This window comes from Parasteatoda tepidariorum, chromosome 2 (assembly GCF_043381705.1).
Source record: "Parasteatoda tepidariorum isolate YZ-2023 chromosome 2, CAS_Ptep_4.0, whole genome shotgun sequence".
NCBI lineage: Eukaryota > Metazoa > Arthropoda > Arachnida > Araneae > Theridiidae > Parasteatoda > Parasteatoda tepidariorum.
This window is the reverse complement of record NC_092205.1, coordinates 104871899-104883994: the sequence shown is the minus strand read 5'-3', so window position 1 is coordinate 104883994 and position 12096 is coordinate 104871899. Positions and strand designations below refer to the sequence as shown.

General features: G+C 29.5%; 1 protein-coding gene across 9 annotated transcripts in view; it reads right to left on the bottom strand.

The window, feature by feature from the left end:
- The window catches only part of LOC107443893 (myelin transcription factor 1), a 270269-nt gene that overhangs the window by 160725 nt on the left and 97448 nt on the right, over positions 1 to 12096 (bottom strand). The gene's annotated exons all lie outside the window — the stretch shown is intronic.

Here is a 12096-nt window from a genome sequence, read left to right as displayed (position 1 = left end):
ATACCAGGTATTGTATTAGCATATTAATTAGACCAAATGATGAGAGGCACTGTAGTGTTTTAATAATGTCATGATTTGCACGACTTCATACGCAATACTTTTATATTTAAACATACATGTCATGGATTTTTATTCGGGAGATATCTTATAGACTTCCTGTATGTATTTATTTTTAAAGTATTGCATGACACTGTTAACCCATTGATACTGGAGAGTAAACAAATGTTTTATCAGTGTGAAAACAACAAAGCTGTATAGAGTATCACCACCTGATAATTATAATTTTACATAGAATCTTAGAGTGCGAGTCTAATAATATGTTCAGGAACTGTACATAAAATATTTTTTTCCGTTTTAAAGTTAAATAAGATATTTTTAGCCTGATAAGTCTTAGTAAGATGGCCAGTAATATAAAGCAAAAAAAAGACGTTACTTCATTTCTCACAAAAGCCTCAAAAATTAGAAATTTTTCAAATTGATCAAGTTCTAAAACTACTCGAACAAAAAACAAAGTACCTCTCAGAAGTTGTGTTTTGAATACATTTCTGTTAGTGACTCTTTTAGAATTTTTCAATAGTGTTTCCATTCTCCAAAATATTCTTGAATTTTGTAATTTTTTCTATAATTTTTCATATTCAAGCAATACAGTTTAATATTTGGAATAAAAATTTAACCCGAATTATATCCGTGATAGATTTCGATGAACGGATACCACTAGTTGATTCATTGCTGTTCTGTGAAAAGCCGGAAAAGCTGTAGTTTTGCTGATCGGGAGCGCAAAACTACAGCTCTCCCGATAACTAACTCCAAAACTAAGTTCACGGTCGTGGTTGCTCCTGTGTTGCCTTTAGCAGTCGAGTGAATGCGTTGTACGTTGTATGTGATGCGCACATACAACGTGAAGCAACAGCGACTGAGCAACTGAGCAACAGCGCGAAGAGGTGGATAATGTCTCAGTCACATATTGCAAGTCAACTGTTCAATGTGGATCATCCACTTAAGTAGGCGTGTTCAGATCGAAGTGGGCGTTACTGTCAAGATAGGCGAGTTCCTATCAAAGTGGGAGATTCTGTCAAGGTAGGCGTGTTCACATCACGTCCGAAGGTCACCCATGTGGGGAGAGTAGATGTCAACCTTCATCTATGAGAAGGTATTCCAACATAGAATCGAGTGAACATGTCTTATATACTAAGAGATTGCAATTGTATTTTTGTAGTGGCCGATACACAAGTGCTCCTTAAACTAATACAATTACTAAAATGGACTCAAATAATAAACCGCATAAGTTATTCCAAAGATTACAATTTTACAACAGACTGTCCTTTAGCCATTGTTTCTAAATAAGTGCGCTTCTGGAACTTTCATTAGATATACACAAACATATTGCTTAGATGTAAACCGTGATTTCTTTCTTTTTCTTTTTTTTTATAACGAAAAGCATTTTTTTTAATAATTTGAAACTGGGGTTTATAACTATGTTTTTTTTTCAAGGCATTCAATTACTTTTTTTAAAATTCTTTTTAAAATACCGGGGACTCAAGGGTGTGCGCCAATCAGAGCGTAAAATCTAAAGTGTGTTGAAATATTTATTTTTGGTTATATTCTTTTGAAGTTATTGAAAAGTCTTAATTATCTGACCAGGTTAAATGAAAAAAAAAACATACGAGAGAAAAATGTAAAAGGTTAATAAATGTATTATTTTTCAAAAAAAAAAATTCTTGTTTTATTTTCGATAACTAAAAGAATAAAGCTAAAATACATCTCATTATGATTGCAGCCAAATATTTTAACCGCTTTAAAATTACTTTCCAAATTCGATACATAAAATCAATTTTGAATTTTAATATTTCTTTCTCCGTTCAGAAAAGCTGATTATTTACTAAAAGGGAAGAAAAAGAATAAACAATCTTTTCTGAAGAATACTTTACGAACAGAATTAAGTTTTCCTGTTCTGTTTATAACATTTACGGAGATGAAATTTCGACGACGGGGGCCCCAAATTTCAATTTAAATTAAAAGCACTAATAAAATAAGTTGGACTCTAAAAATTAGATTAGGGTGGCGGCGCTATTTCCAATTTAGCCTTTGAAGGGCCCTTCGGGGCCGCATTTTATTAGCTCAAAGGCAATTAGGTTTGCTGCTTTTCTTTTGTTTTTCCACCAAAAGGATTCATTTGATAACTTTCGAACAAATGACGTGGCACTCCTTTCGACAACCCCTTTTGGTAAACACCTTTCGATTTTCTTGGAAGGAAAAATAAAGAAATTTCTTTTTCCATCAGAAATTCGCTTTCAAATTAGGCGGATTATATGAAGGATTCTCTTTTAAGAGAAATTCTTCTAAGAATGGTAATCAAATTAGTTTAACTGCCACCCTTGCAGAAATATGTCAAAAATTGCAAAAGGAATTTCCGAAGATTTTTGGCAAATCACGTTTGGTTCTAAAATCAGTTCGGACTACATTTGAAAAGCCGTCTAATTATCTATTCATTGTTGTCTTAACGAGAATATTGTTTTATTTTAATTAAAAAGCAATATTTAAATTTAAAATGAAATCACACATTTTATTTTATATTATACTTCTGTAAAAAATAAAATCGGAATTATTTTAACTCTTGTAACTTCAAAACTAATAATTCTCTTTATGTCATTTCGATCTCATTCGATTTACAGTAAACAAATACGCATACATTGTTTAATTAACACTTTAATATGCGTAAGTAAGATACAGTACATCTATTAAAAAAAGCTATTAAGCTATTACTATCAATTTGGTTGAATTTCAGGGTAAAAACATCAGAAACAATGCCATCCAAGATAATTAGATGTGAACAAGAGCAATATTAAAAAAGAACCACAAAAAAAACTGTCCCATTACACTACTACTTTTTACGAAAAAAATATATAATTTTTTTAAAATTCAATTTTTTTAGGAATTATCAAACCAATTTTGCTCAAATTTTTTGCCATGTGAAATTAGATACTTTAAAATGATGTAAAAAACTATATACCGAACATTTTAAAAATGTTTCGACTACTATAAAATAAAATAATAAAAAATATAAAATTTATTTTTTGCGTGAAATTGTCTTTGGATAAACTAATTTTACAATTGTATGCGATTTTTTTTTTATTTAGCTTAAAAAGTTTTTGAGATATAGCGAAATAGACTAAAAGATAAATTAACATTAAGGAGCCCAAACTTTAGATCTCTCTCCTGACCCAAATTATGGGAACCCTATTTCCCAGATTGCTGCTTGTATTTTGGAGGTCAGAAATCCTATAAAGAAAGGTGTGTTTATTCAAAGTTTTTGTGTCTGATTTCGTAACTTAAAACACTTTCTGCACTAATTAATTAACATAATGTAGGTCAACCCCTCGAATTATTAAGACTGAGCCCTAGAACGCTTATTAGATGAAAAGTTATTCAGGGTTGTCTGTTTTTTTTAGAGCACTGTACATGTGATAAATATATTTAGGACGCGAGTTACTGGTTTTTATTTTCTGTCTTAAATATTGTCTGTGTGACTTGTAAAATACGTTGTTATAACAAAACAGTTCAAATTAGAGTTCATTTGATTAATCCTAGAATTGCATCTTTGTTTATCTGCACATCCATGTACTTGACGCATATAAGTTTTTATAACTTCTATTATACACGTTGTATTAACATGGGCATGCTTTATTCGATTCAGCTCTAAAAAAGTGCATCGAAACAACCTTATCTAGATAGTAACTTTTTTCCTTGCCCCGCAAGTCTAGATTGAAACTGCAGTTTTAGATATTTGTATAGAGCTTAAATCACACATCATTCCTTTAATCATTTCTGGATTCAGGTTTTACAGATACTTTTTTGTAGCAGCTGACTGTTTGGTACTAGTAAATTTTGACCCTCAAACTATAAGAAAGTAGCCTTTTTTCGAATGATCTTTGACCTTCCATGCAAAGGTCCAACTGAAAGTATTCAAGTCTTAATAGCTCGTGTGAAAGTGATAGAAAGTATTAGAACATGAAATAACGGTCAGTACCGTGATTTACCAGTTTCACAAAAAGAATTAAGTCTGTATGCCTTTCTCAAATTTGTAGAGGATGTAGAGTTTTTACCCTCTATAACTTTGCAAAAAACAAGTTTCTAATAGTTTTACATAAAGAACATATTCTGAAAGTTTCAACCTTATCAAAAATGCCTAAATTGCCCGACTCTTAAAAAAAAAAAAAAAAAAAAGACAAGCGTTTAAGCAAAATTGGTTAATTTTGCAGGAAAGCTACAACTTTTAATGCGTCCCTTCTCGAATGCATTACATGAAAGTAGTAAATTGTTATTATATATTCTTTTAGATGAATAATAAATATTTTTGTGCATTTCAAAGAACAGGAATCCGTTCCGATCTAAAAAACGGATGACATTACATGTAAACAAAGATAATAAAAAAAATCATCGGTGATCAATAAATGAAAAAAATATTACGTACAAAAAAAGAGGGGGGGAAATAGAAAAAGGGGAGAAAAAAAATTCAAGTGTATTTCTGGGTCATGAAATTTTCTAAATGGGTCCAAATTTTTCTAAAGATGAGAGATTGCAAATAATTTTACCTATAAGAGTGGATTAGAATTGTTTCCATAGATTTAATGTTCATCATTGAATCATCGGGTTCAGTTACGCTATTATGTTTATCAATGTGGATTCGTTATGCTATCGTGTTTATCAATGTTTTAACGTGAGATTGCTTTCTTCTACTTTATACTATATTTTAACGTAAGAATGCTTTATTCTACCCTCTTAATTGCTGGTTAATATGTAGTGCTCTTCAACCTGAGCATTTAATGATTTAAATTCAAGTATTTTCATTAAAATAACATAAGAAACCTAATCAGAATTTCACCATTAACACATACCATTGCGTAATCTATACCTATTTCTACCATAGTCGGGCAAATGACCGGACTTTGTTTCTTGACTGAATGCATGAAATATGGATGTTAGGAATTAAATAAACTAAAATAACTTTATCATAATTAAACAAAATTGTATATTGCCAATTTTTATGTATTACAAACACAAAGAATAAGAATTTTTAATTCATAGCTCAACTCCATTTTTACATATACAAAGTGCTTCCATTGTACATTTTCGGCAAACCTATTTCTTCTATAATTCTTATAATTATTCTTCTAATTAATATTATTTCTACCAACAATTTGTGCTGTCTCGATTGTTTCGTCATTTTTCTGGGTAACAGTTAGTTAGAAATGAAGTAAAGCTATCCAAATGAAATATAAGCTACTTGCCAATTTGACACTTTTTCTGACAGAAAAATGCCCATCTAGAATTTTAGGTACTTTCTTGAAATTTGAATTCGCAGTTATTCTGATTGAACTCACCACGCAACAGTCTTTGCAGAAAAGTGCAACTCATCGAATGCTATTCGTTGAACACGCATTACATCGTCATTTCTGATCCGATCACCTTATAAAGCAATAAATTGTTCTCTCGGTCAAATGACCGGTTGTAGTAGAAATAGGTATACGACACGTATTATTCGAAACAAATAAAATATTAAAAAAATAGAGTATTAAGTGTATGTAACTGTTAGAAAAAAGTCACGAAGTCAAACGTGCAAAAACGATAAGATGATAAGCGCATTTTCGATGCAAAAGTTCTTGAGCGGTCATTTGACCGGTTACGGTATGTTTAGTGTTAAAAATGTGCATCTTTTCAAACGTAACTTATAAATAGAAGGCAAAACAACAAAATAATAATTTCTAAAAAATTAAAAAAGAAGATGCCTCTCCTACTTTAGAGTAGGTCAAACGAGAGCAGAGGCCCAATAAAATTGCCGACAAAAAAGAAGGGAGTAATTGCCCCTTCTCTGTCAAGACTCGAAAACCTATGTTGAGAAAATTTTTAGCGTTGCATAAAAGAGGAGTCGGAAGAAGAGAGCAAACGAACAAAATAATAACACTAAAAAGAAAAACTAGTACACATCTTGTAGTTAGTGAAATAACAGGCAGGGGTGTTGTTATGTGCACACCACGAAATGCATGCACGCATGTGTGAGGAATGTGTGTATCAAACACAGAAAGAAAAAGGCTTTCCGCTTCAGCGTCGCTGGTTGCCTCGTTAGGGATGGAAGGTGTGTGTGGAGGGGGGGTGGAGGGCTGCTGGCTGATGATAACGTTAGAATCGATGAGAGAGAGGAGGCTTCCACTTTTAATTTCGACCTGAAGCCGCAGCCTTTGAATCCTCTACCTAGTACCGAACATCCTGGGGCAATTTAATACCAGTCCCTTGTGCCTTGGGGACGATGGAGGAGAGGGGGGGGAAGAATTTTAAGGAAAAGGAGGAAATCCTCTTCTTTATCTGAAAGGTACAGCAGAAAGCGTGCAAGATCAAGGAATTTAAGTTCCTCTCTAATGAATTGAGAAGGCACGCTACCCTCTTTGTTTTTTCATCTTCGGCTAGTTTGTTAAAAAGCATTTTTTTTTTTTTGTCTTTTTTTTTTCTGACGCCGCATTATGTAAACATAGGATTTTGATAAAATTCTGATGTCGACCGGTTTATTTGAAAAAAATGTTTTGATCAAATCATGTTTTATGGAGGCATTTATTAGATATTGCTTAGTCAAATCCAGCTTGTATCGGACTTCCTCTTTGCAGTCTATTAAACGCACTTCTATGTAAAATCTTAATTATCAGGTGATACTCTATAGCTTTATTGTTTTTATGCGACTGAAACCGGTTTGCACTTGTTTACGTTCGTGTATCAATGGGTTAACATTGTAGTGAAATACGTTAAAAATGAACACATAAAGGAAGCATATGAAAAATCTCCCGAATATAAACCCATTACATGTATGTTTGAATATAAGAGTAATGCCTATAAACTCGTGCAAAATATGTCATTATTAAAATATTACAGTTCGTCTCATAATTTGATCACATTATTAAAATATACTCATATAATACCTGACATAATAAATATTCTATATTTATATAATATATCGTCTCATCTATCCAATGTCATGATTGTTCATCAAACCTTATTTTCTTGGCCAACGCCAAAAATATATATGGCCAACCTAAAGGCTACTTAGAAAGTTGATAGAAACTTTTTACATTTTTAAGATATTCAAATCAGGCTTTTTTTTCATAAGTTAACGAAATACGATTCAAAACGAAGTTACGAAAAGACAATTTTAAATATTTTCCACGCATGCGCTGTGTGAAAGGAATACTTTACTTCCTCATATCATGCGCGATTTTTAACGATTTTTTTTATAAATTTTAAAACAATATTTTTATAATTAGTTAAAAATTACTCTAAAAAACATCAAACATCTCCATCAAAAACATTTATTTTTCATTTCTTATTTATTGCTAATCCCTCTAAAAGCTATAAACTTCATTGATATGTATGAGAAACTGTACGACACCTTAAAATTACAAAATAATTATCGAAGCATTTCTAGAGAAATATGACAAAAGTGAAGTTAGTGCAGAATTATTAAAACAATTTTATACTATTTCGTTTTTTTTCATCTAATTCGATTCTATACTAACATAATTCTATAATAACACATTTAACTCATTTTGTCCAACATGACATACACATGAATATTTGAGCTTACCTTAAAAGCAATTTATTTCTTCTTTTTTGTATATTCTATTTATTTGTTAAATACTATCTTCTAGTATATGCTAGTTAAAACTTGTTTTTTGCTTTAAAAATAGTATTTTAAATCAATTACATCGACTTTGACTAGGATTTCAATTGGATACAGTTTTTCTAATATATATATTAAACAATAGACTAATATTATATAGAATTTCGTATATATTTAAGCATTTTTCTCCAGATCATATGATTGGCAATAGAACCAGGTTCATCGTTAATACCTTAAGTTGAATGTAGTTTGCAAAATAATAGCTTGATTTTTCTAATTGACTTTCATCTTCTTGTTACGTAATTATAAGAGAATCATATTATCACGGTTTATAATAAAACAGAACAATAACGTTGATAATTATTTGAATGATAATTATTATAATATTGATCATTATTGAATGACAATTATTTAAAAATATAGTATAAGTTACTTTTAGATAGAACATTAAATTATATACAAGGTAACGATTTTACTAAATGGAATACTTAGAATAAATATCTGTATTCAAATTTCCAGATCTACCGTAACGAGGGTAACGAAAAAAACACAATAATAAATTTTTTTAAAGAAAAAAAATTTAATAAACATTTATTTATGCATTACACAAGTTTTTATATTTGATAGTACTCAAAGTGTCGTAAATAGTTTGTATAAGTAAAAAACCAAATCTTTAAAATGTAAATGAAATCTTTTAAATGTAATGGGAAAAAAAATCTTTAAAATGTAAAGAAACTCCATAAATTTTTTTTAAAGAAGATGCTTTTAACTTTCAATTGAACTTCAATTTAAAATTTTTTTTTTTCGTCTAAGAGAAAATATTCATTTTTTTTTAAAATTGCTATTTGTATTATTCAATAAATATACTTTAATTTTTTCCATGATTTTTCTTATTATTTGAATTTTTTCCTCATATTTAAAAAAAAATGCAACAAGCTTTAAGTTTTTCAAAACACAATTGATTTATTTCTGAGTGTTTTATATTATGGTTTATCAGTTAGGATGAAAATATTCCAATCCAATACTAATAAATTGATTTTAATCATATGTTGGATCTCTACTAATATATTAAACATGCATTCAAAAACGTCGATGAAAAGGTGATATTGTGAAAGAGAATAAAACTGCTTCATCAATTTGTTTTCCATTCTCATTTATTTTAAATTTAAGATGCCCACCAAAAATATGTTAGGCGAGTGATGTGTATTCAAATCAGCAGAGGTGTACTGCAAACCAGCAATTGAACCATAAATTAAGAGGAATGTTCTTTTTTATTATTAGGTATGAATTATATTAAATAAGTTTTTTGTCGTTTAAATAGCCGAAAACGCATTATTTCGTCACAGCAAAATACATGTCTTTATTAATAAAAACGATCGGGGTATGATTATTATCGAAATAACCAGAAGTTTTTAAAAAGAAAAAAAAACTTGCAAAATCAAAAATACATCAATGCATTTCATAACAAAACTAAGGTTTGCATCCTACGATGGTCTATGCAAGAACGAATCAAACATCCTCTTTTTTATTTTCATATAAAAGTTGTTTTTATTTGCAATAAAAATTAAACTTATTTTTCGATTGCTAATTTATATTTTTAAAAAAATATATTTTAGCAAATACAATTAGAAGAATAAGTTTTATTTGAGAACTCCAATTTTTTTGGCATTGTACTGATTTCTGTACTTTTACAGATTTTAAAAAGAAAACAAATTTTTAAAAAAAAGTGGATGATTTTTATGAGTTAATAATTTTTCGATTCACTTTTCGAATATAAATGTTATTGAAAAAACTAATTTGGTCATTCATAAGTCAAAAAATTGACACTTTCATTTCTAATATAAAATATACCCAATTATTTCCACCACTGCCAAATAGCGAAAATTAAATAAAAGTATAACGAATTAAATTTATAAACAAATAAATTTATAAACAAATAAAAACATACAATAAAGCAAGATATCAAAAGAAAAAAAAAAGGAAAAAGTAGATGCCATTATTAAAAATCAGGATGATCTCTCAGTAATTCCTGCCAAAAACATTTAAAGAGATCCTTATTACTAGCACCTGCTGTGTAGAGAGAGTCTGCTGCTGCTTTCCCCTTATCATTCTCTAATTTCCATACCTTTTTTTCTCCTTTTATTTTCTCTCCCTCCCCCTCTTCATCTTTTGGCACACTTTTCTTGCTCTTTAAATAAATCTACCTTCCCCACCCCTCCCACCTTTGTGACCCACCCAATTTGTGGATTATTAACGAGCTCTTTTTAAACACAGTTTGTTTACAGGAAGATTATGCCCGCCGTTTTCTTGTAGCTTCGGCCGCTACACGACACTTAAACGATTTCCTCCCTCCTTCCACCCTCTCACTCCTCCTCCCCCCCACTTTGTTCCTTCAACTCATTTAACAACACCTCCCCCGCATTCCCCCGGCCTTTTAGAAAAGAGAGTTGGGGGGCGATGAAGGGGGATGCAACATAAAAAATCTCCCCCCCCCCCAAGAGCGGTGATCCATAATTCCTTTGGTTTAGCCCTAGTACTTATAATTTGCGTAAATTGTTTCTTCTTAGTTTAGTTCTTAGAGGTTTTTAAATGTTCATCCGATGATCGGTTAAAGTTTAATATTTTTTTTTTTAGTTTGTATTATTAATTCTTCATCTAAAATGACTTTGCTTAGATTATCAATTTACTTTTTCTTTTTTCATAAGAAAAAATGAAATTCGCTATGACATATTAAATGTGATTCAAAATGTACCAAATGTCACGATTTTTTTAAAATAATATTACTGCATAAGGGTGATAATTTATCCTTTTTTTTTAAATTATAAATTAACGCAATTTAGGTATAGAACACATCCAAAATCCCTTTTTGCGATAGTTTTATACAAGGATTAATTGTCATAATCTTAATATCACCGCCAAATGACATATTGCGGAACTTTACAATTTAATGTGCGGTTTAAAACCGAAATATTTATAAAGTTTTGCTAGGACGCGTAAACTAGGAATCAGTCTGCAAAACAAAAGTTTAGAATTCTGTATTCAAACCTGATGTGATATTTTAAGTTTTTGCACTTACGTTATTGTATATTTAATAAATAATTAAAATATTAAATATTTTAAAATGATGATCATTGCAGGTGATCTCGTTATTATGTTTATTATTTATGCAATTAAAAAACATTGTAATTGCTATAATCATAAAAAGTATAAAATTAAAAAATTTCATTTAATACAAAATGTAACATGACTGTTTAATATATGTGATATTTCTCCGAATCTATTTTCTTTAAACTATCATTTTTGATATTCTTATCTTATCTTTATTTTATTCTTACTCTTTATACCGCAAAAAATGTACAGTAGTTACTTCAAATATCATATAATTTCGTAAGAGAAGCAAACTTTCTTTGAATGAATAGCGAACAAACTAAATCAGATGAAAATAAAATCTTGGAAGTTCCTTTCTGTAAATAATGCTTTTCTGCAACAGCAATATAGTGGGAGAAAAGACGCATTTACAAACCAGAATAGAGTAAATTTTTTTCTTCTGTTTTCAGTTGCAAAACTTAATTTTAAACAATCTTTTTTAATAAATTATTGCACAGAAACTGCATTTTTTTAGATTTAAATAGTGGGTAAAAACATGTAAATTGCTAACTTGAATATTTTTATTTAAAAAATATTAAAAAAAAGAAGGAACTATAACTTCTCCCTACTACTTCTGTACTTTATTCAACACCAAAATGATGATATAAATGTCTATAAGAAATGCAAATTTAGCATCACTAATGTGGTTTATGCAACCCAGCAGTAAAGTAAAATTTTTAAATTACTATGTTTTAAAATATACTTTCATAGTTTTGTTATGAAATATTAGATAAATTTACATTTTTAAATAATTATATTTTCCGAGGAAAATTAAATTGTTTGTATAAATTTATTTTCATCAGGCAAATTTTGAAGATAAAACTATTTAAAAATTTATTTAAGGTTATTATTAATGTGGCTTTGAACAGAGGTTAACCTTTTTTAACTCGCAAACCTCCTCTAAAATTCTAAGGAAATTGTCAAGCTCACAGTATTGTGCGTCGTAACAGGTAAGAAAACAAAATTTATTTTTAACATTCGTTTAGTTTGTTAACGAAAAAATAATAGTCATAAAATATCTTAGTCAATAATTATTTAGTCACTTAGACAATTCTATTGTTTTTATCTGCACGTGTAGCGCAAGAATAATATGTTTACTGAAGAAACAAATATTTTGAATTTGTGGGCTAATAGTTATCGACCCTGTAAACCTTCATCTATGAAAAGGTACCCTTTTATAGAATCGAGTTAGCATGTCTTAGTGAATTGGAATTATATTTTTGCAGTGGTAGACACACTACAAACTTATTTAGAATACCAATTGTGAATACATAAAAAAATATATT